Source organism: Chrysemys picta, chromosome 6, assembly GCF_011386835.1.
Source record: "Chrysemys picta bellii isolate R12L10 chromosome 6, ASM1138683v2, whole genome shotgun sequence".
NCBI lineage: Eukaryota > Metazoa > Chordata > Testudines > Emydidae > Chrysemys > Chrysemys picta.
In genome coordinates, this window is record NC_088796.1 from 71024710 (window position 1) to 71051415 (window position 26706).

The window sequence follows — 26706 nt, forward strand, 5'->3', positions numbered from 1 at the left end:
TAGAAAACATACACTAGCAACTCCATCCTCCTCCTCCTGCTCTGTCCTGTGGCTGGCCAGTCCTTGCAGAGCTTGCAGGCATCATTCCCTGTCTGAACTATCCTCAATCAATTTAGCAAGTATTCAAAACAAGACCAACAAAAGGGGCAACACCACAATTGGGATGCACAGTTCCCCATGCACCAGCAGGATGGGTGGCACCAGGGTGGGATGGTTCTTGGGGCTGGATTGGAGAATTATCAGTCATGTGGAGGGGGAAATATGACACCCCCAAATTGCCTTTTCCTTAATAGGCACATTGGAGACTATTGCTGTTTGAATGCACTCCTGATGTATGATAAGCAGATGGAAAGTTTTTAAGGGCAACCTGTATCAAATCATAGGGCATAATCAACTTCCTTTTCACTGTGATTACTATTGTAATGGCAGACTGGGGACAGAAAGAACCATGGTAATCATATTACATGTAAAGGAAATGGTCAACGAAGAGCTTTAGTAGACTGTGATAAAGGATAAGCCTTGGAACGTTTAACTCTGAACTTTAAATTTCGGTACAATTTTTTCTTGTTTTCAATGTACACAAATATCAGTTATGCCTCTTTCATTTTTATATTGTTTGTGTTCATGCATTATTTATTTAAATACTTTGCACTCAAAATAATATGCTGATGAACTGAACTGCTCTTTTGTAAGAGTCTGAGGATACATTTCATTTGAAGTTCTAGTAATCTTTTAATGTATGTTGTTTAAGAATCACAACTATAAATGCTAATATAGACCGGAAACAAACCTTTGTTCCAGGACACACATTTGTTCCTAGTCACATTTAACACTAGGGTTTAAATTATCTTCCACTACTATTCCCTAGGGTTAAGCACAATTAGAAACAGATGTTCAAGAAATTCAAGTGTGGACATACTGAGACATTCCTTGTTCAATTACTTTAGAGGGCTTTGCTTCTGGCCTTTGTCTTAAAAAAATGTCTGTTGGCAGCTCTTCTGCTCTCTCTTTCTTCATGCTGAACAGCCACCTGGAAACACAAGAAGGGAAAAAATAACCACAAACAAAAAGTAGGATAAAATTGGCTATTAAAAATAATCAGAAAGGATCATTGCAGCAGGTCTCTGGAAGTGGTCGAGACATTGTTTTATAAAATCCCATTACCTAACAAGCTCTCCCTACATCTCTTTGAAGCTAACATTCCATGATCTGGTGTCCTGATTTATAGATGCAAGCGCCATGACAATGGTCTGACAAATCTCACTTCTATTGGCAAGTGTTGTGTGGTCACTTTTAGCCATAGGTGTATTCAATGAATACTACTCCTGACGGAATTCTGTGGCAAAAAATTAAAAATTATGCGCACAATATTTAAAAATTCTGCAAATTTGATCTGTCAAATAAATGTGGCTCCAGCATGGCAGTGGGGAGCACAGGCTACTGACTACATTGAGGTGGGAGATCACCCTGAAGCCCCCACCTCCCTGGTACAGGGACTCGGCAGTGAGGCTGCTCCTGACCCTGACACAGTGCAAGGACTGGGCCTGCCTCAGAAAGACCCCAGGGCCCTGCCCCTCTGCATCAGGTGTGGGTGGGCAGGCTCAACCCAGCAGGATCCAAGTGTGGAGGGGCTTAAGGTGGGGGGATCCAGGTGTGGGGTGAGAGGTTTCTGTGTGGGGCAATCTAGGTGCAGGCGGCTCAGTGGGAGATCTGGATGCCCAGGGGACTGTTGGGGGTTCTGGGTGGGGGGCAATGGGACTCTGCAGGGGATCCAGGTGAAGGTAGTTGGGGCTCAGAGGGGGGGAAGGTCTGGGTGCTAGGGAAGTGGGGCTTGATGGGGTGGGGGTCCAGGTGCAGCTGGTTAGGGATCAATGGGATGTGGGTCTGGGTGTGGGGGGCTCATCAGAGGGGTCCAGGTGTAGGGGGGCAGGGCTTGTCAGGGTGAGGGTTTGATGGGCCTGCTTAATGGGGGAGCCCCAGTTGCTGCCGAGCGGATGCTGCATGCCGGGGTCCCGCTTCCCCCCATGATTCTCCCATCCCCTTTTCTTCTCCATCCTTCCTCACTCCCCCATTCCAAAAATACATATAATTCTTTTTAAATTAATTTAATTCACTCATAATCCCCTCACATTCTCTTGAGAGACGATGCAAGTTGTAGAGTCACATTTAGAGTCACCAATGGTATAACACAATTTACGGGAATAACAGAAAGTCAGCATTAAAACTGAAGTATTATTTTCTTCCTGAGGCACTTGAAGAGTCAGGAAAAATGGAACTTTGTCAAAACCCTTCTGAAATCCTTGGAGTGGAACTGTGACAGGCATATTGTCTAACTCTCAAGAGCAATTTCTCAATCATTTTGCCTCTGGATTCCAGAGAAATGCTTCTTAGAAAAACACTATAACTTAGAATCAGGTTCCTCTTTAAAATAGTATTGGAGAGAGAGAGAGAGGGAGGGTGGTTGCAAAACACACATTCTCTGTGTAGTATATTGCTGCACAAACTAAGCATAACTGGGGTATAGCATTTTGTTTTGTTTCATGTATCCTGCTTTTAATTTATTGTACTTTGCTTTCTACTGTCATGATCCATGCCAGAAAACCTGATTATTGCTATAGCGATGTATCTGTTGTAGTCAGTGATTGACAACTCATCTGTGTGTGTTTGGCATGCTGGGACATTGCTCAAGGATAGCAGAGTTGATGCATAGTGAGTGGGTGTACTTTCACCTTCATTTCTTCATTTTCAGAGGTTTAATTTCATTACTCTCCACATTCTGGAAGAGCATGAGGCATCCCTGGGCAACCTGAAGTCTGTGTTAATGAAGTTTTTTTGGGCATTCCGTAAACAAGAGTCATAGGTGCTATACCTTATATGTGAAGTGTGTGCTTTTTTATGTTGCATTATTTTGTACATCCACTATGAAAGAAACTATTTTCTGCCAGCTTCTTGCAAATGTATGACATTAAAATGTTTCAGAGTAGTCTGCTATTGCTCAATACTTTGTTTCAGAGTGTGAAAGAGCAATCAATCCATAGCTTTATAAAAAAACTTCAGTTTAAATGTGTACTTTTTAATGTGACTTTCCTGCTGCCAGGAGTTTTTCATTTGATGTGACGAACTGGTGGAATTGGGGAGGGTTGGCTGGTAGAAATTCTGTTTCATGTGTTTCTCTCCTTAAGTAGGTCAACTGATGTGAGGTTTCTTTCATCGGTCCAAGTGTCTCCTGTCCCATTATAGTGACAAATAAAAGAAAAACAACCCTTTCCCCATCACACTGTTTCTCACATGGTGCTCTTTTAAACACATTCTTTAGTCTATAGGAAAATACTTCATCTGTTTCTGATGTACAGTCAAGATTGTGTACAGCATTAACCAGCCATATCTTGCTGTGCAAATATTGCAGCATCTTGCTGAATGCTGAAGCTGGCTGAAGACTGCAAAACATCATTTGTAAATGTTTCTGGATTCAGAGTGGCTGCTCAGTTTGACAATGTTTGCACCTCTTTCTCTTTGCTGTTGATGGACATTTACCTGAGTGGCTTTTTGTTCATGCTGATTGTAAAAGTTAGCCAGTCATCTATATCAAAGTCAAAGTTTATTTGTGCATGAGGAATACAAGACAGCTAAACACAGACAGCTCACTCTTTCCTCAGGGAAACTGGAATGATCCTGTGCTAACAGAAGTAACACAATGAAAAGCACCAGGAGCCAGCAAACACAGGCTTCAGGTAGGTCTGAAAAGGTCACTGCAGAAGGCACTATCTGAGAATAATAAAAATGGCCATATGATCGGACAGTCATTGAGTTTCAAGGGGTAGAAATTATTGACCTGAGGTGCGGGGCCAGGAGTTCCTGATAAAGCCTGGGGGTGCTGCAGCACCCCCTCACCCTTAGTTCCCGTGCCTATGCAAGTGTATTATTGTGTGATTTAGAGCAGTGACTCTCAACCTTTCTAGACAACTGTACCCCTTTCAAGAGTCTGCTTTGTCTTGCATACCTCACGTTTCACCTCACTTAAAAATTACTTGCTTACAAAATCAGACATAAAAATATGGAAGTGTCCAGCACACTACAGTATTACTGAAAAATTGCTTTATGTTCTCATTTTTACCATATAATTATACAATAATCCAATTGGAATATAAATATTGTACTTACTTTTCAGTGTATAGAGCAGCATGAACATGTCATTGTCTGTATGAAAATGTAGTTTGTATTGACTTTGCTAGCACTTTTTCTGTAGCCTGTTGTAAAACTAGGCATATATCTAGATGAGTTGATGTACCCCCTGGAAGATCTCTGTATGCCCCTAGGATTATGCATACTCCTGGTTGAAACTCACTGAAGGGTATTCACTATTTGTTGTTCATTAGTCCCATTTATATAACCTCCATCAAAAGCAGAAACCATGGAACCTATGCCATTAATAATTATAAAAATGTACAGTACACAAACAGCTCATAGGATGAAATTGGTTGGCACAGATTGTGAATCAAATTCGTCAAAATAGTTATTTATAGAAATCAGGGAGCAGTTCACAAATGATTCACAAAAAAGAATCACATTTGTCAAACAATTCCTTCACAATGAATGTTGCGATCCCTAAAAATCTAACAGTTTGAAGGGCAAGTTCATCTATGTCTAACATATACATTGTAGACACATTTAATTTTTAATGAACTGTTCTCTTAAGTGTAGCCCTCTTCACCTGCTGCCACTACTTTCCAAATATCAGGGTTGGAATTAATTAGTGTTGTCTGATTAATGAAGTATTTTGTTATCAAGGCGTATCAGCGCAACCTTTGTTACACCACTAATTGCAGGTGGCAAATGGGCAAACAACTATACTGCAGAATATTTATCTTCATGGTCCAATGAGTTGAGATATACTGTATGCTATAGCTGAATCCAGTGCTCTAACTTTTCTTTGGCATATTTGTCAATGGCCATTATCTGGCCCCTGAATGGTGTATATATGTGGGGGCTGGTGCCTTAGAACTGAGAAATTCTTTCTCCTACTATCCCCTACTCCTTGCCATCCACCTTAAAAAATCAGAATCAGACAGGGAGTTAAGGCATATATACTCTTAAATACAATTTACCTTTCTGTAAGCTTGATTACAGAATTGCATGCAATTACTGAAATGAATTAAGGGACAAACAGGCCTGCATCTGGGAAATGGTAATACTTTTTGGCATTGGCACAAGCGTTACAGAAATTGTTGCGAGTAGAGCTGGGATTAGGAGCAAGCTACTGGAGCTCATATATTACCCACCGTACTCCTTTTCTGCCCCCATCTCTTCTCCCATCATCTCTCTCTCCTGAATCTGCTACTTGTTACCTTTCCCCCTCACTTCTTTCCTTCTAATCATCTTCACTCTTGTATTCCTGTTCTCTAATCCTGAAGAGTCAATGGGTCCTGCAGATGCCCTCCACACCTCCATGAGTGTCCCAGAGCCTGGGGTCCAGCCCCAGCCTGAATGTCTACACTGCAATTTTAAGGCCTGGCAGCCTGAGCCAGCCGTAGGCATTTTATTGCAGTGTAGACATACCCTTATTTACATATTTCTTCTCTCTCCACATCTCCTCCTTTGTTGTGGTTATGATGGTGACATTGGTTATATGTGAGAGAACCACATTCCTGCAGAGCCACTTGCTGCTCGGGGTGCTTGCAATTTTTCTGTTCACCCATCAACCGAAAACAGGCCACGCGTCTGTTCATAATATGAAAGTTATTGAACTTAGCTCAGCTTATAGGCACAATAGCCTAGCTATGCTAATGTTTACAGTAGTGTCTTAATGAGATGCTTCGTTTCCCCTGCACTGTCTGGGACTGTTTGCATGATTGCTGTTTTGTAAACAATAACATGCTAGAATTCAAAAAGAGAGTGAGAGAGATCTTCTTAAAGTCTTGCATTTAAAAGCTAGTGAGAAACAATGCAGTAGACAGGCTGAAGCACATTAGTCCTATTAACATAATTAGAAAGATGAATCATCAGGCTTGATGCACAAATCCTTCCCAAGCTCATTTCTCCCCTCTGTGTTCATTTCTGTTCAAAAACCACTGGATCCCTTACCACTGCTTTTCAAAATATGCTGTCTAGCTGTAGGCATTTTTTCTTCAAAGTCTCGAATGCTCACATTAAAGGAGTGTTTGCTGATAAACAGATGTCTTCAGACAGTTGTGTAGTTGAAAGAAGGAATTCCTCTCTTTTGAATATTCAGATACATCAGGGTATGTACGCCAACAGAAACGTAAAGATTTGTTGTGGGGGAAATCAAATTACCACCTATCCTATCCATATTGATTCCTACTACCCACTCCTATAATACTTAGTATCTTCCATCTGAGGATCTCAAAGCATTTTATACACAATTATAACTTAACTTACAGCACTGGAAGATTTTTCTTCAAGCAATGCCATAATGCACAGCATGCATCATAAAGTAGCTGATATGACCCTAAGTCAACAAATAAAGCTGGAAACGTCTGCCCCAAGTTGGAATGAAGCTCACTGGGTTTCTGATTTATGGAATCAGGAGAAAACAATGACTAGTGAAGAATAAATTGATAACAACTGCTCCAATGTGATCTTACTTTAAATTTGTGGGACAAGTCAACAGTGTAGAACTAATATAGCCTAAAAATGTACATTAAATTTAGCAGAGAAATCAAATGTTAATTTATTTCCCTTTTAATTTATTCTTGCCAGGGGCTTTAATTGCAAGTTAGCAAATCCACTTTTAATTTCCTTGCAATTAGAAAAGAGGCTGAATGAAACCTGCACATCTAATAGGTTTAAAATGAAGTGTATGACATATAAATGGCCTCACATAGATCAAAGTTATACTACAGTGTCATGGGCTGGCTGGCCATTTGAGGCAAGCTGGACTCAGTCTTGACTATGACTTAGCAGCTATCCCTCAGCCTCACTGATGAGCTGACAGCATAAGGGCTAATTAGTGAGCCCCAGTTGAGAATAATTGAGCTTAATTAGAAAGACTGACCCTAGGTGTGGTGGGGGAATCAGGGAGATTACTATTTAAATAGAACCGGGGAGTCAGCAAAGTGAGGAAAGAATCATAGGCGAAAGTGTTGTGTCCCCCCCCCCCCCCCCCCCCAAAATGTGTTGCAGAGAGATTCTGCTCTCTACAGCATAGGGCATGGGATACCTGTTGGTTTGAAGTAGAACAAATGGTGGGTTCTCTGTAACTTGAAGTCTTTAAATCAAGATTTGAGAGCTGTAGTAGTTTCCTCAGATGTTGTGGGCCTACTGCAGGAATAAATGAGTGAGATTCTGTTGTGTGCAGCAGGTCAGATTTCAGTAGATGATTGTGGTGGTCCCTTTTGGCCTTAATGTTTTTGAGGTTCTCAGCACTACAGAGGGCTCCTGTGGGAGATTCCTGAGTTATGGCCCTACAAGGGCAAAGGAAATGAAATCAAGCACAGGAGGGGGAAAGGACCTTCTGTTTAGAGCTGAACCCTGGAAGGGGATTGAATCATTGTGTGGCTTGTCTAGGAAGGCTGAGCCACAGATGATGTGGTGATGGAGTCTGGGGAAGAGACTAGTTTGGACTGATTACTGATGCTGAGAAAGTGGCTGCCAGAGGTGATGTGAGAGGTGAAGTCCTCTGCAATGATGTGCCCAGGCACAGGTGGATGCCCTAGAGGTGAGGATGTGTGTTCATGTAGTGTAAGTACCCTGCTTTGGAAATTTTCCTGAATTACATTTGACTACTTAAAATGACTTTTTTTCATATTTAAGGTTAAAGCCTTTGGGGATTGTAAAGGTATCTTGGGTACTCTGGATAAATGGATGGGATCTCCCCTTAGGTTACTAGGAGTTGTTGGTTTTACTGTGTGTCAGTCAAAATATTTCTCTTGTCTTCTCCCTCCCACTCCCTCCCCCAAATCTACATCCTGATAGGGCCCAACTCTGTCACCCTTATTCCTGTTAAGCAGCACTCTACTTCACAAGTAGTCTCATCAATAGAAATAAGGGGAGTAGATTGGGTCCTACAGTGTGGGTATATTAAGCCTTGGATGTGCATGGGTTGGACTTCTGGGCCTGTATAGAGCACCATTGACTTTGACTCCACAGAAGTCTGCCAATGAGCTGCTTTTTGCAGGATTGGGGCCTCTTTTAATAGGGAGTGGTATGGTGTAGAATAAAAGTTTTTATCAGCATGAGTTTGGGATTGCTGCATTACTCACAAGTAGTGAAGTGCTGAATGAGAGATGCAGGTGACCCCAGCTGCGTGCCAATTAAATCTTTATATTCCACCGTGTTAAGATCTCGCATAAAATGCTGCCATCAGAAGCCAAATGCTTATGTATTCTGTGAATGACACACATGTTTAGTGTATTAAATGTTTTTATTGGGATTGGTTTCAGAGTGGTAGCCGTGTTAGTCTGTATCAGCAAAAAGAACGAGGAGTACTTGTGGCATCTTAGAGATTAACAAATTTATTTGAGTATAAGCTAAAACCCACTTCATCGGATGCACGCAGTGGAAAATACAGTAGGAAGATATACACACAGAGGACATGGAAAAAATGGGTGTTGCCATACTAACTATAATGAGAGTAATCAGTTAAGGTGGGCTATTATCAGCAGGAGAAAAAAAATCTACTAATGTGATATATGCCATCATGTGGCAGTAATGCCCCTCTGCCATGTACAATGGCCAAACCAGACAGACTCTACGCAAAAGAATAAATGGACACAAATCAGACCTCAAGAATTATAATATTCAAAAATCAGTCGGAGAACACTTCAACCTCTCTGGTCATTCGATTACAGACCACAAAGTTGCTATACTCCAACAAAAAAACTTCAAATTAAATTAGGCTTGAATAAAGACTGGGAGTGGATGGGTCATTGTAAAACCTATTTCCCCATGATTTTTCCCCCTACTGTTACTCACACCACCTTGTCAACTGTTGGAAATGGGCCATCTTGATTATCACTACAAAAGTTTTTTTCCCCCTCCTGCTGATAATAGCCCACCTTAACTGATTACTTTCGTTATAGTTAGTATGGCAACACCCATTTTTTCATGTCGTGTGTGTGTGTGTAAAGCATAAGCTTCCTGAAGTGGGTTTTAGCCCACAAAAGCTTATGTTCAAATAGATTTGTTAGTTCTAAGGTGCTACAAGTACTCCTCATTCTTTTTATTGGGATTTTTTTTTTTTGGTATCCCTTTGCCTGGTGCAAATATTTGTGTGGAAGTGGCTCTTCAAGCTTTCTAATGAGTTATTTCCAGTTCCTTGAAATCTTTGTGAAAAATCAACTCTTCAGTCTAGTAAAAGTCATTTGAAGGAAATTGGCAAAGCATTTTCCATCAGTCTTTTACAGATGAATAAGTCACCAATTTTGTTGGTATACCTATAATCACAACGGTATCTTAATGAGATCTTGTGATCTGGAAAATTTTGTGGTCTTTTTTTTTTTAATGTGAACTTACTGTAACTTTTAATATATCCTTTTAGTAGTCTAACCTTATATAATTATATGATGTAGTCTAGTTAATGAAAGATGCTCTTTTATTGCATAAACCTGAATAACACTCCTGTTGGAGTTTGTAGCCTCACTGAATTGGCTCTGCTCATATAGCTTACAAACACCATAGGATGTGCTGATAGGATTTGAAAATACATTGAACTGAGCATTTCAGCTGCTGGCACTAATAAACTCTGCAGGTGGCATTGTAAAGGGCACAGATCACCTGCGTAGCTGTGACATTGTGTTACCCAGTAGAGGAGCTGGAGTTTCCATGATCCTACTACTTTCAGGCCTGGTCTACACTACGAGTTTAGGTCGAATTTAGCAGCGTTAAATCAAATTAAGCCTGGACACGTCCACACGACGAAGCCCTTTTTTTCGACTTAAAGGGCCCTTTAAGCCGGTTTCTTTACTCCACCTCCGATGAGGGGATTAGCGCTAAAATCGGCCTTTGCGGGTCGGATTTGGGGTAGTGTGGACGGAATTGGACGTTATTGGCCTCCGGGAGCTATCCCACAGTGCTTCATTGTGACCGCTCTGGACAGCACTCTCAACTCAGATGCACTGACCAGGTAGACAGGAAAAGCCCCGCGACCTTTTGAATTTCATTTCCTGTTTGCCCAGCCTGGAGAGCACAGGTGACCACGCAGAGCTCATCAGCACAGGTAACCATGATGGAGTCCCAGGATCGCAAAAGAGCTCCAGCATGGACAGAATGGGAGGTATGGGATCTGCTCGCCATATGGGGAGACGAATCAGTGCTAGCTGAACTCCGTAGCAGTAAACGAAATGCTGGAATATTTGAAAAAAAATCTCCAAGGGCATGAAGGACAGAGGTTATAACAGGGAAAATTAAGGAGCTAAGGCAAACCTACCACAAAGCCAGAGAGGCAAACGGAAGGTCCGGGGCAGAGCCGCAAACATGCTGCTTCTACGCGGAGCTGCATGCCATGCTAGGGATTGCAGCCACCACTACCCCAACCGTGTGCTTTGACTCCATCAATGGAGAATCACACAACAGGGAAGCGGGTTCGGGGTACGAGGAAGATGATGATAAAGACAATGAAGATAGCTCACAGCAAGGAAGCGGAGAAACCGGTTTCCCCAACAGCCAGGATATGTTTATCACCCTGGACCTGAAACCAGTAACCCCCGAACTCACCCAAGGTGTGCTCCCAGACCCTTAGGGCACACAAGGGACCTCTGGTGAGTGTACCTTTGTAAATATTACACATGGTTTAAAAGCAAGCGTGTTCAATGATTAATTTGCCCTGGCAATCGCAGCCAGTACAGCTACTGGAAAAGTCTGTTAATGTGTATGGGGATGGAGCAGAAATCCTCCAGGGACATCTCCAGAAAGCTCTCGTTCATGTACTCCCAAAGCCTTTGCAAAAGGTTTCTGGGGAGGGCTGCCTTATCCCATCCGCCATGGTAGGACATTTTACCACGCCAGGCCAGTAGAACGTAGTCTGGAATCATTGCATAACAAAGCATGGCAGCGTATGGTCCCAGTGTTTGCTGGCATGCAGACAACATCCATTCCTTATCTCTTTGTTATCCTCAGGAGAGTGATATCATTCACAGTCACCTGGTTGAAATGGGGTGATTTTATTAAGGGGACATTCAGAGGTGCCCGTTCCTGCTTGGCTGAACAGAAATGTTCCTTGCTGTTAGCCACGCGGTGGGGGGGGAGGGGTGAAGTGACCATCCCCGATAATTGGGGTGTGGGGGGGAGGGGGGTTAGTTGGGTTTGTGCTGCATGTTAACCCGGAAACCGCAGCCCCTCCTTTTACATTGCAAACCCATTTTAAATGGCGAACCCAACAGGTGCTTGGTATGGGAAATGAGGGTGCTACTGTTTGAAACCATTCCCACATGATAAGAAGGTGAAAAAAGCCAAAAGACTGTGGCTTACCATGGCTGCCTGCAAGCCGAAATCTGTTGCCTGGCACTGCGTGAGTGATCTCTCACACCAAACCGGCAGGCCCTCAATATAAGAGGAAAAATGCGACCTTGTAATGAAAGCACATGTGCTGTGTAATGTGAACAGCAAAATTTAACGTGAAAGAGTGTACCCATTGTTCTCTAAAATGTGTCTTTTTTTTTTTTTTTTTAACCACCTCTCCCTTCTCCTCCACCAGCTGCAAATGTTTCTCCCTCACAGATTCTAGTGAAGATTAGAAGGAGAAAACGGCGGACTCGGGATGATATGTTCTCGGAGCTCCAGATTGCCTCCACACATTCTGCTGTGCTCTGTCAGTGTGGGAGGACATGTCAGAGTGCAAACAAGCACAATATGAACGAGAGGAGAGGTGGCGGGCTGAAGATGATAGGTGGCGTCAGCACGCTGACAGAAGGCAAGAGTCGATGCTCCGGCTGCTGGAGCATCAAACCGATATGCTCCAGCGTATGGTTGAGCTGCAGGAAAGGCAGCAGGAGCAGAGACCGCCGCTACAGCCCCTGTGTAACCAACAGCCCTCCTCCGCAAGTTCCATAGCCTCCTCACCCAGATGCCCAAGAACATGGTGGGGGGGCCTCCGGCCACCCAGTCACTCCACCCCAGATGATTGCCTGAGCATCAGAAGGCTGGCCTTCAACAAGTGTTAAAGTTTTAAACTGCAGTGTGTCCTTTTCCTTTCCTCCTACCCCACCCCTCCCGGGCTACCTTGGCAGTTATCCCCCTAGTTGTGTGATGAATTAATAAAGAATGCATGAATGTGAAGTAACAATGACTTTATTGCCTCTGCAAGTGGTGCTCGAAGGAGGGAGGGGAGGGTGGTTAGTGTACAGGGAAGTAGAGTGAACCAGGGAGAGGGGGGCGGAGGGTTCATCAAGGAGAAACAAACAGAAGTTTCACACTGTAGCCTGGCCAGTCACAAAACTGGTTTTCAAAGCTTCTCTGATGCGCACCGTGCCCTGCTGTACTCTTCTAACCACCCTGGTGTCTGGCTGTGTGTAATCAGCGGCGAGGCGATTTGCCTCAACCTCCCACCCCACCATAAATGTCTCCCCCTTACTCTCACAGATATTCTGGAGTGCACAGCAAGCAGCAATAACAATTGGAATATTGGCTTCGCTGAGGTCTATCCAAGTCAGTAAGCTGCGCCAGCGCACTTTTAAACGTTCAAATGCACATTCTACCAGCATTCGGCACTTGCCCAGCCTATAGTTGAACAGGTCCTGACTCCTGTCCTGTGTACAGCTTCATGAGCCATGGCATTAAGGGGTAGGCTGGGTCCCCAAGGATAACAACAGGCATTTCAACATCTCCAACGGTTATTTTCTGGTCCGGGAAGAAAGTCCCTTCCTCCAGCTTTTGGAACAGACCAGAGTTCCTGAAGACAAGAGCATCATGTACCTTTCTGGCCATCCCACGTTGATGTTAGTGAAACGTCCCTTGTGATCCACCAGGGCTTGCAGCAGCATTGAAAAGTACCCCTTGCGGTTTATGTTATCAGTGGCTTGGTGCTCTGGTGACAAGATAGGGATATGGGTTCCGTCTATCGCCCCACCACAGTTTGGGAATCCCATTGCAGCGAAGCCATCCACTATGGCCTGCACGTTTCCCAGAGTCACTACCCTTGATATCACCAGGTCTTTCATTGCCCTGGCAACTTGGATCACAGCAGCCCCCACAGTAGATTTGCCCACTCCAAATTGATTCCCGACTGACTGGTAGTTGTCTGGCGTTGAAAGCTTCCACAGGGCTATTGCCACTCGCTTCTCAACTGTGAGGGCTGCTCTCATCCTGGTATTCTGGCACTTCAGGGCAGGGGAAAGCAAGTCACAAAGTTCCATGGAAGTGCCCTTACGCATGCGAAAGTTTCGCAGCCACTGGGAATCGTCCCACACCTGCAACACAATGCGGTCCCACCAGTCTGTTTGTTTCCCAGGCCCAGAATTGGCGTTCCACGGCATGAACCTGCCCCAGTAACACCATGATATGCACATTGCTGGGGCCTGTACTTTGTGAGAGGTCTATGTCCATGTCAATTTCCTCATCACTCTCGTCGCCGTGCTGCAATCACCTCCTCGCCTGGTTTTGTTTTGGCATGTTCTGGCTCTGCATATACTCCAGGACAATGCGCGTGGTGTTCATAGTGCTCATAATTGCCGCGGTGATCTGAGTGGGCTCCATGATCCCAGTGCTATGGCGTTTGGGCTGAAAAAAAGGCACTAAACTATTGTCTGATGGAGGGAGGGAAGGAGGGGCGAGTGACGACATGGATTACAGGGAATTAAAATCAACAAAGGTGGCTGTGCATCAGGGAGAAACACAAACAACTGTCACACAGAATGGCCCCCCCCAAAGATTGAACTCAAAACCCTGGGTTTAGCAGGCCATTGATTTCACAGAGGGAGGGGGAAGCAAATGAATACAGAACAAATCTGGTCCATCTATTTTTTACATCTTAAGCTGGCAGCAGATGGTGCAGCATGACTGATAGCCATCGGCATCTTCTGGGTGCTTGGCAGAAAATGCTGTATTATGATTGCTAGCCATCATCGTCAAGACGGTTCAATAGGACTGCCGGCAGGACTGTCTCCAGGAGACAAAACATGTTTGCCCAGGTGCCTCTGACCGAATTCACTGAGGAGTACAACGATGACGGATACCAGTCGTAATACACCATCCACTGCCAAAAGGCAAGGAGCTGCTGCTGTATAGCAATGCAGCCCCACGTCTGCCAGCAGCCAGCTAGCCGATGACGGCTACCAGTCATACTGCACCATCTACTGCCAAAAGGCAATTAGTTGCTGCTGTGTAGCAATGCAGTACCATGTCTGCCGGCACCCAGATAACATATGGTGATGGTGAGCTGAGCTGAGCGGGCTCCATGCTTGGCGTGGTATGTTGTCTGCACAGGTAACCCAGGTAAAAAGGCGTGAATCAATTGTCTGCCGTTGCTCTGACGGAGGGGGAGGGGCCTGACAGCATGTACCCAGAACCCCCCGCGATGCTGGTTTTGCATCATCAGGCATTGGGATCTCAACCCAGAATTCCAATGGGCGGCGGAGACTGCGGGAACTGTGGGATAGCTACCCTCAGTGCAACGCTCCAGAAGTCAACGCTAGCCTCGGTACTGTGGACGCGGTCTGCTGACTTAATGCACTTAGAGCATTTTATGTGGGGACACACACAATCGACTGTATAAAACCGATTTCTATAAAACCAGCTTCTATAAATTCGACCTAATTTCGTAGTGCAGACATACCCTCATTTAGGGATATTTCTTCCAAGTGATATTTCTTTAGGTTCTGGAGGAGGGCTTAAAAAAGTGTTCTTGTTAAGCTCTAGTACCTCCATGTTTTTGGGCCTCTCTCAACCTTTACCCTAACAGTAATTCTAACTTCACTCTTGACTATGACCCTTTTAAAGTGCACAGTCCATATGGGTTCTCAACACCTTGAACTATAAAGGCTTGCTCTTGCTCTTGTTCAAGTCAATGGCAAACCTTCCACTCAATAGGAGCAGGAGAAGGCCCCACTAGAATTTTCTATGGAAGTGCGAAGAGCACAGTCCAGATGGAAGCAAAATGAACTCATTCTTATGACCTATGCTATTAGGCTAGAAAGAGATAAGACTCCCAAATGATGATGCACTTAAAGTATTGCCAAAAATTGAAATGGTTAGTAGCTTCTTTCAGCTGCAGGCTTTGGGCAATACACTGATCAAAATGACACACAGCAATTGCCAGAACAATACTGAAAAAGGATGTGATTTCATCAATTGCCATGCTGCTAGAAACCCATCTAACCATGCATTCCTTATCGAATGTGCTGTCTTTTAAGAAAAAGTAGCTAGATGCAACATATGCTACATCCTTAATGTTACTTGGAAGATAGGCTATCTGAGAAACAACGATACAGCTCATCTAACTCTATTTATCCTAATGGGACTGAGCCTGATGGTGCTTACTGCAGTATGGTAATAAAGGCATAAATAGAATCATTTCTCCATTTGGGAGTAAAATTGGGGCACTGGCCAATAGAATTACAAAATAATAATGTAAACAAAACCACCAGACTGGGTTTGGGATGCTCACCTTCCTGTTCCCTCACCCCGATAAAAGTAGCTTCACAGATTAATAGAAATTGCATTTTTAACAGTTTTTTAATTTGGCATCCTCCTTCCACTATACCTGTCAGCTGTCTTTCCTCCTCCTCTCACCCTGTCCCCCAATCAAAGAACCCAAATGTAATTCTGTGCCACACATCTGATATTCTGTCACTATCATTCTTTCAGTACTGCAATATCAGGCCTTGCTCCTGCAAACACTTATGCACATGTGTAAAATTAAGCATATATAGAACCCCTTGAAGCCAATGGCACTACTAACATGCATAACACTTAACATATGTATGAACGTGTTTGCTGGATCAGAGTTTAAATCCAAACTGTCGCCAAGTATTTTGGGGTGAACTTTATAAGACAGGCAACTGAGGCTCAAAATTTAAAGTAACAGCTCGTCTGTAACCATAGTATCAGTGGTGACACTAAAGTAAAACACAAGAGACCATGAGCAAAATTATAAATACAGGTTTGGGTCATGTCATAACCAAAACTCTTTGATAATAGCACTGGAACTCCATGATGTATCTGTAATTTAGTTGTTGGGCTAGACCTTAATAAATACAAAATCTAAAGGAATTCCTATAAAAATGTGTTACATCTATGTGGGTCTCAAGAAATTTCAAATAGTTATTTATGTATTCTGAACAATACATTTGTTCCACTTGAAAGTATACTGTTGTTTACAGTGTATATATAGTCTATGCATTTTGTTATCAAGTATTATAATACAGATAGCAAAATGTACTCAGACAAGTGTAGTGTGATTCTATCCTATTTCATGAGTATTATGTTGCTAAATTAATTCTTAGAAAGGACTTAAGTATTAATTTACACTGCTGGCTATGTGGACATCAGACCTTCGCTATGCTTATTTTTATCTATGGGGTTAATAAAAACTTAAATCATATATTCAATACTATATTATTGAAACTTATTTCTGCAGTGCATGATGTCCAGACGTAAGGATTTTTTTTTTTTGCCTTGATGAATTTACAGTCAAAGGTCACCTCAAATTTTGTCTCTTTGTGGAATGGTACATATCTTCTAACACTCATAACTATGATCCTGAATTAAATAATTCTGTTAATGTCAGGATAATTGGTACTCTGAGTGGATATTTTTATCTGTCTTAATCTAAACTAAACCATGTTCTTTTAAGGTACCTACTATCTTGGTACGTAATTCTTATGGAAGTCAATGGGAGCCTTTCTTTTGACTTTAATGGGAGCTACATAGAAGACATGAAGAATGTATCGATTATGATTGTTGGTGCTTAATGTTTAAGTAACCTGCTATTGGCTGAATAAAACTCTGGGGTGGTATACTGGCCGCAGTGAAGTTAATGGGAAAAGTCCCATTGACTCCAAAAGGAGCAGGATTTCACCCATGGTCCTTGCCCTATTACAGCACAAGCTCTTCTGGAAAGGGCCCTACCCTTTTCTGTTTGTAGAGTGCCTGTCACAATGGAATCCCTAACTTGATCAAGGGAGAGGTCCTTGGTGACCTTGTGATGCAAATAATCAGTCAGAATGGAACATATACACATACAGCAATACAAATGGCCATGAAGGGCCTTTGAGAAGTTATCATAAGGCACTGTAGATTCTTTAGTGGGTATGTTTAATCCATCTACATTGGAAACAATGTAATGTTGCTAGGCTTGCTAGAAGAAGTGTGTTTTAAGGAAGAAGTTGAACCAAGACCACAGTCACTTTACTGAAGGTCGTATTTAAACCCCTATACCATACCAGTACTAGATTGCTTTGTTGTCTATAATGGCTACAGAGGGCTTAGTGCCAGATACAACAGCCCCTTGGGTGCTCTAAAAATGTGCAGGGAGGACAGCATGCACAGAGCAGTTCTGGGAGAAATGTAGCTCAAAGGAGAGCTTTAAGCTTCCTTTGCACGTTCCTCCCTGACTTGTGTGACTTGGCTATACCTGAGGAGCCGGGCAATTGATGGGTGTTGTTAGCTACATCTGGCTCTTAAGGAATGAGAGAGTTCCAGGAACATAGCAAGTAGATGTCTTACCTTGATTAGTATACAGTACTTTCATGCCAATTTTGAAAGGTTATTTAGGGAATTGAGTAGAGAGAGAAATTCCCTTGAGAGAGGCATTGATATGCATATAATGTATTATACGTGCTGAAATTGTCTCCTTTGAGCATCCTTGTACGTACTAACTTCCTTAATGATACTGAGCCAAAAAAGCTGCATACAGTAAAAAGGAGGTGGTCAGGCTCTAGGTTATCACTACATGATGGATAGAACAGTCCATGGAAAATGTCCACCTTTGGACCAGATGACCTGCTGTTCATGGAGCTGGAAAATAAATAAGCAAAGCTAATCTGTTCTCAGCTTTCTAAAACTACTGTAGTGGTGTTTCTTTTAGTGGCTAACTGATGGCAGAACTGCATTAGTCAAGCCAATGTTTTTTAAATTCCACCCAGTTCCTGATATCAGATTTTTCAATTCTGTTCTTATAAATAATCTCTCCAATGTTGTCCTGGTTGCACTGTTGATCAGACATGCCAAACCTGCAAAAAAAACCCCCACAGAAATTGGGCTTGGTTTTAGCTTAATTGGCTTGTGAATTGCTTGTTGGCTAGTTTGTGGCTTATTGCCTTTTTTTTTTTCAATCAGCTCCCAGCAAGCAGGGGCAAGGGCGGGAGAGATTTGGGTGCACAACGGCGGGGATCTAGTCACATAGAGTGTTGGGGTTCTTAGGGATTGGCTTGTTTTGAAATGGGATTAGTTTGATTTTTGGCTTATTGTGAAAATTGGGGTGCTTATTTACTGCATGAAGGTTGGCAACTGTGCTGTTGATGTGAGTGAGCATGTGTCAAAGAGAACAACAGTGTTAATGGAGGTCTTCAAAAACCTGGAGGGATGATGTATTGGTATAATAGTATCTGGTAAACTGTTGTAGTTTACCAGATACTATTACATCTTACATTCAGACCCCTTCATCTTCTCTCCTCCCTTCCCCCCCAAAAAACCTGCAAAGATATTGGCTTGCGTCACTGATCATTTCAGACTCTAACCCATTCCTTACTGCTGCACATCTGCTCCTGTGGAGTCCTCCCATTCCAGGCACTGATCCAGTGCCAGGTGCCAAAATCATATTGTGAAACCTTCCCTGTTGCAACAGTAATTGTAAGAAGCAGCCTTCCCCTTCTAAACTTGAAACTCACCATGTAGATCCTAATTTCTGTTTTGGTTTTGTTCCAATCAATATTAGAAAAGCAGCCACTCCTTATTGTTTTCTAGCTATCATTCTCTTAGTGTTGTTAGGTATAGCATTCTGTTTATACAATAAGCAGTCTTCATTCTGTTCGTGAGACAGTTTCTCTAAAGTGTACTGTATTCGTTGAATGCTGAAGTGTAGATGCGAATCTATACTAGTAATTGCTTAATCTGAGCCCTGATTTAGACAGATGTATTGTGGTAATGCTGTCATACAAGCAGTGTTCCTAGAGATCCAGGGAGTTGCAGGGTTTCTGTTCTGCAGCCTAAATAATCTCTATTGTGTTTACTGCTCTCAGTCCTGTTTCTTCTCTGTTGAAAAAGAAACATCAACCTTCCAGGTTTTTCAAACCACTTCTCTGTAATTGTAATTTTATTGATAAACAAATAAGCAAATGTTTTTGCTCTGAACACGTTTACTTTGTAATAGTCTGTGTAGTAGGTTTAACTGTCTTTTGTGGATAGCAGAGTGAGACAAATTTATATCAGTTACTCTTTCATGCTATATTCTGTGCTTTCCTCAAAAGCCTGAAGGTTAGATTTCTTCACCCTACTTGCTTGTATAAATAGTGATACTTTGTACTGAAACAGCTCACACCATTAATAACATTTTTATCTCTTCACACACACCAGCCCCATAGAAGAAATCTATTAAAGATTAGAATGTAAAGTAGCATGGATTTGAAGCCTGGTTTATGCAGATAAGTGATACAACATGCATTCTTAATTTTGTGGCTGAAAGAGAACACTTACTGTGAGTTTAAGAATGGAAAAAATCTGTTTTTCAGATGTTTTTCCTCTTTGAACAAAGCTTTTTGAAACTATTGGCTGTTAACTTTTCCCATTCAGATTTGGTAAAATTCCTGCAGATATTACAGTACAGATGTCTTACCATGTTGGTTATTTGGTATAAAGATCGGTCCAGGTGACAGGAGATACATTCTAAACTCAACTGCTTACTTTACTCAGCCTGAATGTTTGAATTTATTAATGTCTATAACTATGGATACCCAGATCTGGGATTTCCCACCACATTCCTTCTGTAGCTTATCCCTCAAGATCAAGTCTATATCATTTAACCATAGAATTTCCAAAACTTTAGCTGAGATTGTCTTGACTCTGCAGGGGATGGACTCAAATGATTAGGAGGAGGATTTTCATCTGCAAAATTCACCCTGATGGAAAAGTCCAATAGAATTTTATAATACTTGATAGCAGGGATATTTCTTCTTATTTTTTTCTATATTTCCAGAGGATCTCATTCTCTATTAAGTTGCACAGGTTTTGAGAGTAATTGCCATAGAATCCTATTGCTTTTTTCCCTATGAAGTTCTATAGGTTTCTATAGAAATGTTTGATAAAAAATACTTGCATTATTATGGGTACTTTGAACAGCTGCACTGGAAGTGCCAGCTGTGGAAGGCAGCACTTACAGGAATGTCATGGCAGCAGCCAATGACTATTTCTAACACTGCGGTTCTCATGTAGGTAGTAAATGTCAAATAGCATTAAAAACTTGTGCTCTTTTTAGGGTGGGAGCAGGAAAAAGGCTCGGACTGAGAGCAGTATGTGTCCCAGTATAAATCTGGAGTAATGCTCTGTCAATGGCATTACTCTGAATTTACACCATTGTTAAAGGGCAGAGTTCAGCCCATTGTACCTAATCATCACTATATGAGAAGTATACCTCTACCCCGATATAATGCGGTCGTGGGGAGACAAAAATCCCTACTGCATTATAGGTGAAACGCCGTTATAGCCACAGCAGCCGGAGCCCCAGACCCTTTAAATCGCCGGCGAGCCCTGCTGCCACAGTCCCGGGGTAGCAGTAGCAGGGCTGCGGTGGTGATTTAAAGAGCTCCGGACTCTGGCCGCTGTGGGGAGCCTGTGCCCTTTAAATCGCCGGCTGAGCCCCACTGCTGCAGCCACGGGGTAGCTGCGGCAGGGCTCTGGCCGTAATTTAAAGGGCTCGGGGATCCCCACAGCAGCCGGAGCCCCAGACCCTTTAAAGTGCTGCCGGACCCCCACTGCTACCGCGCTATATGCGAACGCGTGTTATAGCGGGGTAGAGGTGTATAATAATGATTAGTATTATAGTCTTTCACAGAGACAGCTCATCATGGGTATTTAGGTGTGGAATGGATATTTATCAAACCAAAATCAGGACACTTTTATAGCAAGATGGCAGTGAAACATTGCACAGTTTATAATCCTAATTAAGTTGTATTTTTAGTATGGAAACCTTGCAAATTTCAAGCCTTTGTGATCCATGATGAATGATGCAATCATTCTTGTCTGTAGAGTTAATGTCTCCGCTTGCTGTGCAATACTGATCTGAGGAAGGTTCACTCTGGACAGTGGGAGACTGCTTCTTTTCCTTTCAGTGACAGAAATAGATCTGTAGGTGACTGAACCTTTTTCTTAGAAGTGCAAGTATTCATTGCGTGTGTCTTCGAGGGTGAGTGGCTGAAATTTGGCTACTTTTAGTTTGGTTTCAGTGGGAAAATTAACAAGACAAAGTATTTCAGTGTGGGTTAAGTCCATTCACACTGAAATGTTAAGATTTTGAAGTGTTTTATTTAAGATCAGTTTGACATTAATCAATGTCCACCTGATCTGCTGCAGTACCTCATGGGCTTTGATGCCTCATGCCCCATTCTCTATGGGTTAGGCTTCTTGGTTGGACTACATCTCCCATGTTAGACAGCAGTTCAGCTAGAGGGAATTACAGAACTTCATTATGGGAGCCCGTGACCGTGATGTTTCATGGGGGATGCACTCCAGATTGGGCATTCTTCCCAAAGAAGAATGGGGGCATGATGCATACTGGCAGCTTCAGGGGATGCAGTTAATGTTCAATTGAGTGTGGGTGGTAGTGGTGGTGAGGGAAGCAAGATAGACAAGCAAACAATCTTTGTTTCAGCTTGTTGAAACATTATTTCAACATTGCAGAATATTTTTGGGAACTTTTAGTTCTGTGAAATCTTAATATTTCAACTTTGTCCTGATTTGGGACAAAATGTTAATATCAGAATTTCCTTTGGGTTACACTCACAAAATAACATGCAAGTGTCCAATTTACTCTCCCTCTTCTCCCACTGTACAGCTCACTTAGCCTTCATAATTCCAGAACCCCCCAGTGAAGAGGGTTGTACCCAGCGTACCAAAGCTATTTGATTTGCTAGAGGGGAGGTCACTGAGTGGTCAAAAGACTCCTTCCTCAAAGCTTGTAGAGTTGGAGAACTAGGGAATGATGGATAAAACTGCGAATCTAAACTTCAATTCCCTCTAAGCAGCACTTCTAGGCAACTCTTGCCCCAGGCTGCACTCAGCCTCCTATGCCATGGTTCTACCATGTGTGGATGGCAGTGTGGCATTTGGAGGGCTATACTGTGGACGTGCATCGCCTATACTTTGTCAGTCCATCTGCATGGGGTGCTCTTCCTCACCTTGCACAGGAGGGTCATAGAGTGCTGCAAGGGAGGGACAGAATTGGTGGGTAGGTTGCTTCTGCATGCACTAGCTGTTACCCCTGTAGAATTGGGAGCACACACAGCATGGTTCTGTGTAGGGGGTGCTACTGCTGCAGCAGCCACAGAGCTGTAGTAGCAGCTAGCTGCTTTGGTGAATGGAGGCAAACCTTCCTACCTCATTCACAGACTTTCATGGGCATTGTCTGTGAACTGCCTGTTATGTAAAGGATTTTGAAGTTAGCTTGGCTAGGAGTTTGGATCACTTGTGCTGCTGTATTGGGTTTGGCTCGAAAGGATGTCAGACAAAATCAGTAACAACCAACCCTTGAAAGAAACCATCAGGGTTAGACATTAAGTTATGAGTGAAATGGAAGTTACTTCAGCAGTTTATTGTGATGATCCTTGTTTGTACTCTGACCTCTTCCCTATTTTACTGTTACATTCAAATGGTGCTTTGGGACACTGTTATTAGCATGGCATTCTTCTGCATCAAGGAGACAAGGATCACTTCACTCCACATGTGACTAAAGAAGAGCTCCAGTCTCTGCACTGAGGTCATGTCCTACAGCGTCTGGAAAACGGCAGTTAGCTCATCCAGAAAATAGCAGTTCTTATCTCATCCAGTACAATGAATGGTGGAAGATGAGCCCCAAACTTCCTTGGTTGCACTCAAAAGATAACAACTTTGTGTAGTGAGGAGGCTGTTACGAAGTCAACATATACCAGCAGTTACCAGACAGATTGCCAAAATATTGTGATGTCATCTTTCTTAGGGTAGAAAATTAGTCTGGTATCACACTATTGCTGCATAATACCCATCTTTTAATGGTTAGTACAATAACTATGAACTTGAATTGGATTCACAATGATGAGTTAAAGGTGAAAATATCCATATAGAGTTACCTGGCTTCATCTTGCTGCTGTCTTTTTTTAAAAATAGGCAATTGAGCCCAAGTGAGTTTCTACCACATCGTGTATCATCTGTCCTCTAGTACTAGCTGTGATCATCAGTAGTGTGGCCTTGCAGTTATCTGCTAGAATTAGCAAAACCAGAAGCATATTCCAGGCAGGGCTCATAGCTGCATGACAAAGCAAGGTGACTGCTAGATACAAAGGCTGTCTTCAATGCAGTGTTAGCTTGAGCTACCTACAGTCAAGTTAACTGTGCTCAAGTGGGAATGCTCAGATAGCAAAACACCCAGCCTTCACCATATTTGAATTAGCAGCTCAAAGTAACTGCCTCCCTAGTGCACTACTAGCTAAAGCAGCCCTCAAACTTCAACCCATATTCCCTGGTCATAGGGTGGCCAATTTTAGTTGGACATTTTCCTTGAGGTTTCATCATGTGACAATCTTTAATTCAAGATTAATAATCTTTAATTCCTGGAGACTCCAGGAGAATACTGGAGGGTTGGCAACCCTACCTTGTCAGCCAGCTAATTTATGTTTAAGCATCACTTATCTTGAGCCAGAGACTTTTGTGTGTGGATGGGAGTTGGGTGAGGGGCAACACTTGATTTCTATCTTGAACTAACACTCTAGTGAAGGCAAGCCCCTAGAAGCAGAGTGAAAAATAAAATTCCTAAATGCTTTGATTAAATTAGCTTGTAGTTCATAACGCTTCGCTGTTAAAACTGGCTGCTCTTTGGCTGAGATGTAACCAGTGAACAGGCACATGACAGACCCAGATTTGCTACAGAGCCTGAACAAATATTTGATCCTTTCTCTCCACCACCCCTTACCAAATGTTTAAACCTCTTTGAAACTCACTGAATAGGTAACAGCCCCTCTAACTACTCCAACCTCTCTCCATGACTTACAGTTAATAGGCCAGAAATCTCCCTGTACCATCTTGGGTGTGTAGCTTACACCTTCCTGGCCCAGGTAATTCCCTGTGCCCAAGGCTGGAGGAAGATTCATTTATACTGGAAGATGGACAGAATTGCCACCACTACTCCTTGCCCAAGTTTTCAGCGGGGGAGGGCAGCTTTAATCCTCACTGGGGGCTGAATAGGAGCCCCACTCTGACTGCTGAGGTGATTACATTAATCCATTCATCTCCCTAGAGTCCCTACCCATGTTTCCCTCCTAGCCAGTGCATCTAACTTGTGGGCTGCACTTATCTCAAATGGACTCCTTGAGGGGGGGAGTGAAGGCTGTGGCTGCTTTCCAATGATGCAATGTGTTATATTCCTCACCTCCTCCCCCCCCCCCCGGGTGAACTTTCTGCCTCAAGGACTGCTTTGGGCTGAAGCCAATGTTAGCCTGGTTTGAATCTAACCTAATATTTTGTAACAAGTAAAGTAACCCATGAGACCCAAAATAACAGAGGACTGAGGCCATGTCTTCACTGCAAAGTTACCTGAGTGTAGATAACTCAGGTTTTACTCCTCTCGGGTTAGTTTAGATTGAGTGAGAGTGGCCACACTGAAATCACATCTGAACTGCTGTATCCACAGGAGTGCTGCACTCACTTGCACGGCACTAAGGCTTTGGGGAGGACATATACCAAGGTGGTTTGCACTGCACTAAGATGAGCTGCTCTATGAATTGTAGGAGAACTTGTCTGCTCTTTCTGGCCACATGGAGAGAATTGTGGGAAGGCACTGGAGGACTGGTGGCACTTGAGTGGCGCTATGCTGCATTCACACTGCAGAGTGATCATGTTAGTGCAACTCATCCTCTGAGAACTTGAGTGTTGGCCTGTAGCCTGCAATGGGCCAGTCAACTAAAGTTAAAAGTGCCACCATACTTGAATTAAGGAGTTTTGTGGGCTCTTTAACAAGGCATGCTCAGAATAAGCACTCCAAGATATAAAGTGAAAACACTCCTCAATGGTTAGAATGTTCAGAACTGACTTTCCTCACTTCTTGTTCTGCAGTTCAACAGGGCAGAAGCTATTCCTTTGATGTGAGACTTTATGCAGCGGCATTCTAAGCCAAACAGTTCATCCTGCCCACTCTCGTGTGTGTGTGTTGCTAGAACTGTGACAAGATAGAGAAGTATCAGATATGGCAGAATTTCCCCATTTTAAGTTCTCCTTAAGGCTCCCTTAGTATTAGTTGAAAGGGAAATACTGACTGCTATGCTGCCCTACAGTTGCCCCTTGTATTTTTCAGATTTCAACATAGGAAGCATCTCAAATACAGTGTGTGCCGTCTCATTTTGTTAAGTTTATCCTGTCAGTAGCTAGGGTAAGTCTCTTCTAATTCATTTTCTGTGGAACTCAATTATCTCATTAGCATCCATAAATGGTTGTGATTAATTATCCATGAGTAGTCTAATAAAATTTCAGCAATGTTAGTAATGGAGAAGATAGCCTGCCTGGGGAGAGGCAGGCATTTGCTGAGTATGTCTTTATCAGTTATGGGGTCACTAACTAATTATGCAGAAAGGTCAACAGTTGTCAGGAATGTTTGTCACACTCCACTCTCTGGGGCTTTTTTCTTTTCATCCCTCAACAGTATGTTAGTTAAACTACTGTGTTAGGGGATATTTTATAACAGTTTATAACATAGTTTCCCCAACAGTGTTATAGCCTGGTTTGTACTTGGCCGAGTAAATAGCACCAAACTATAATTCAGTAACATGGGTGCTGCATGGTTTGGTCCTATATGTACAGGTAAAACTAAATCCAGTAGGTTGAACTTTAGATTTGACTTCTCCCTGCTCTGACACCAGACTTGGTGACTTCACTGAGCCAAAAGTCGAATCCCAGTGTCCTCTAGCTCTGTAAAACTTATCCCTGGGTTCATTTACACTTATTTCCCCCCCAAATCTCTCAAATAATGATGACCAAATCCATGCTAATTGTAATGTATTTTAGTAATCAGAGACCTTAACCTAGTGTCAGCCTTTACAATCAGATCTACAAGAGAGGATAATGGCCTGGAGAGTAAACTTACAAAGTTTGCAGTAGTCAACAAATCCGCATCATATTTCTATTTGTGCACATGGGATGCTGCAAACTGAAGTCCTGCAACAGCTTGTTTGGTGCAGAAGTAGGTTTACTAGGAACTGAATTAGTAATAAGAGGGTTTTAAGACATGCCAGAACATCAGCTTTCCAAATAGTAAAGTCCAGCTTCCTTCAGTCTACAATAACAATGTATCTTTTCTCAGCCCATTATGGTCTCAAGACAAAAGGTGAAGTTCTTTGCAGCTGGGGGTTCTTAATAGAAGTCTTACATTCAGACAGATAGGTAGCAAACTCACCAGGCTTTTTCAGGGCTTTTGATTCTCTTCTTATTACTTCTTCCCTGTTGCTGGCTTATGTTTCTTGCTTTCTGGAGCTTCAGCTGTGTGCTACCTGTTAGGATTGTTGACAGCAGGAATTCTAGGAGGTTATTGTCAAGTTAAGCTTGGTGCTGGATTTCAGACTGATAAGAACTCTTACTGATACT

General features: G+C 42.8%; 1 long non-coding RNA gene across 1 annotated transcript in view; it reads left to right on the forward strand.

The window, feature by feature from the left end:
- Positions 1-1953: 1953 nt before the first annotated feature.
- Positions 1954-26706, forward strand: part of LOC122172180 (uncharacterized) — a 231344-nt gene continuing 206591 nt past the window's right edge. Inside the window, exon 1 of the long non-coding RNA XR_010588830.1 lies at positions 1954-3731. This is a non-coding gene — a long non-coding RNA (uncharacterized LOC122172180). The remainder of the gene's footprint in view (positions 3732-26706) is intronic.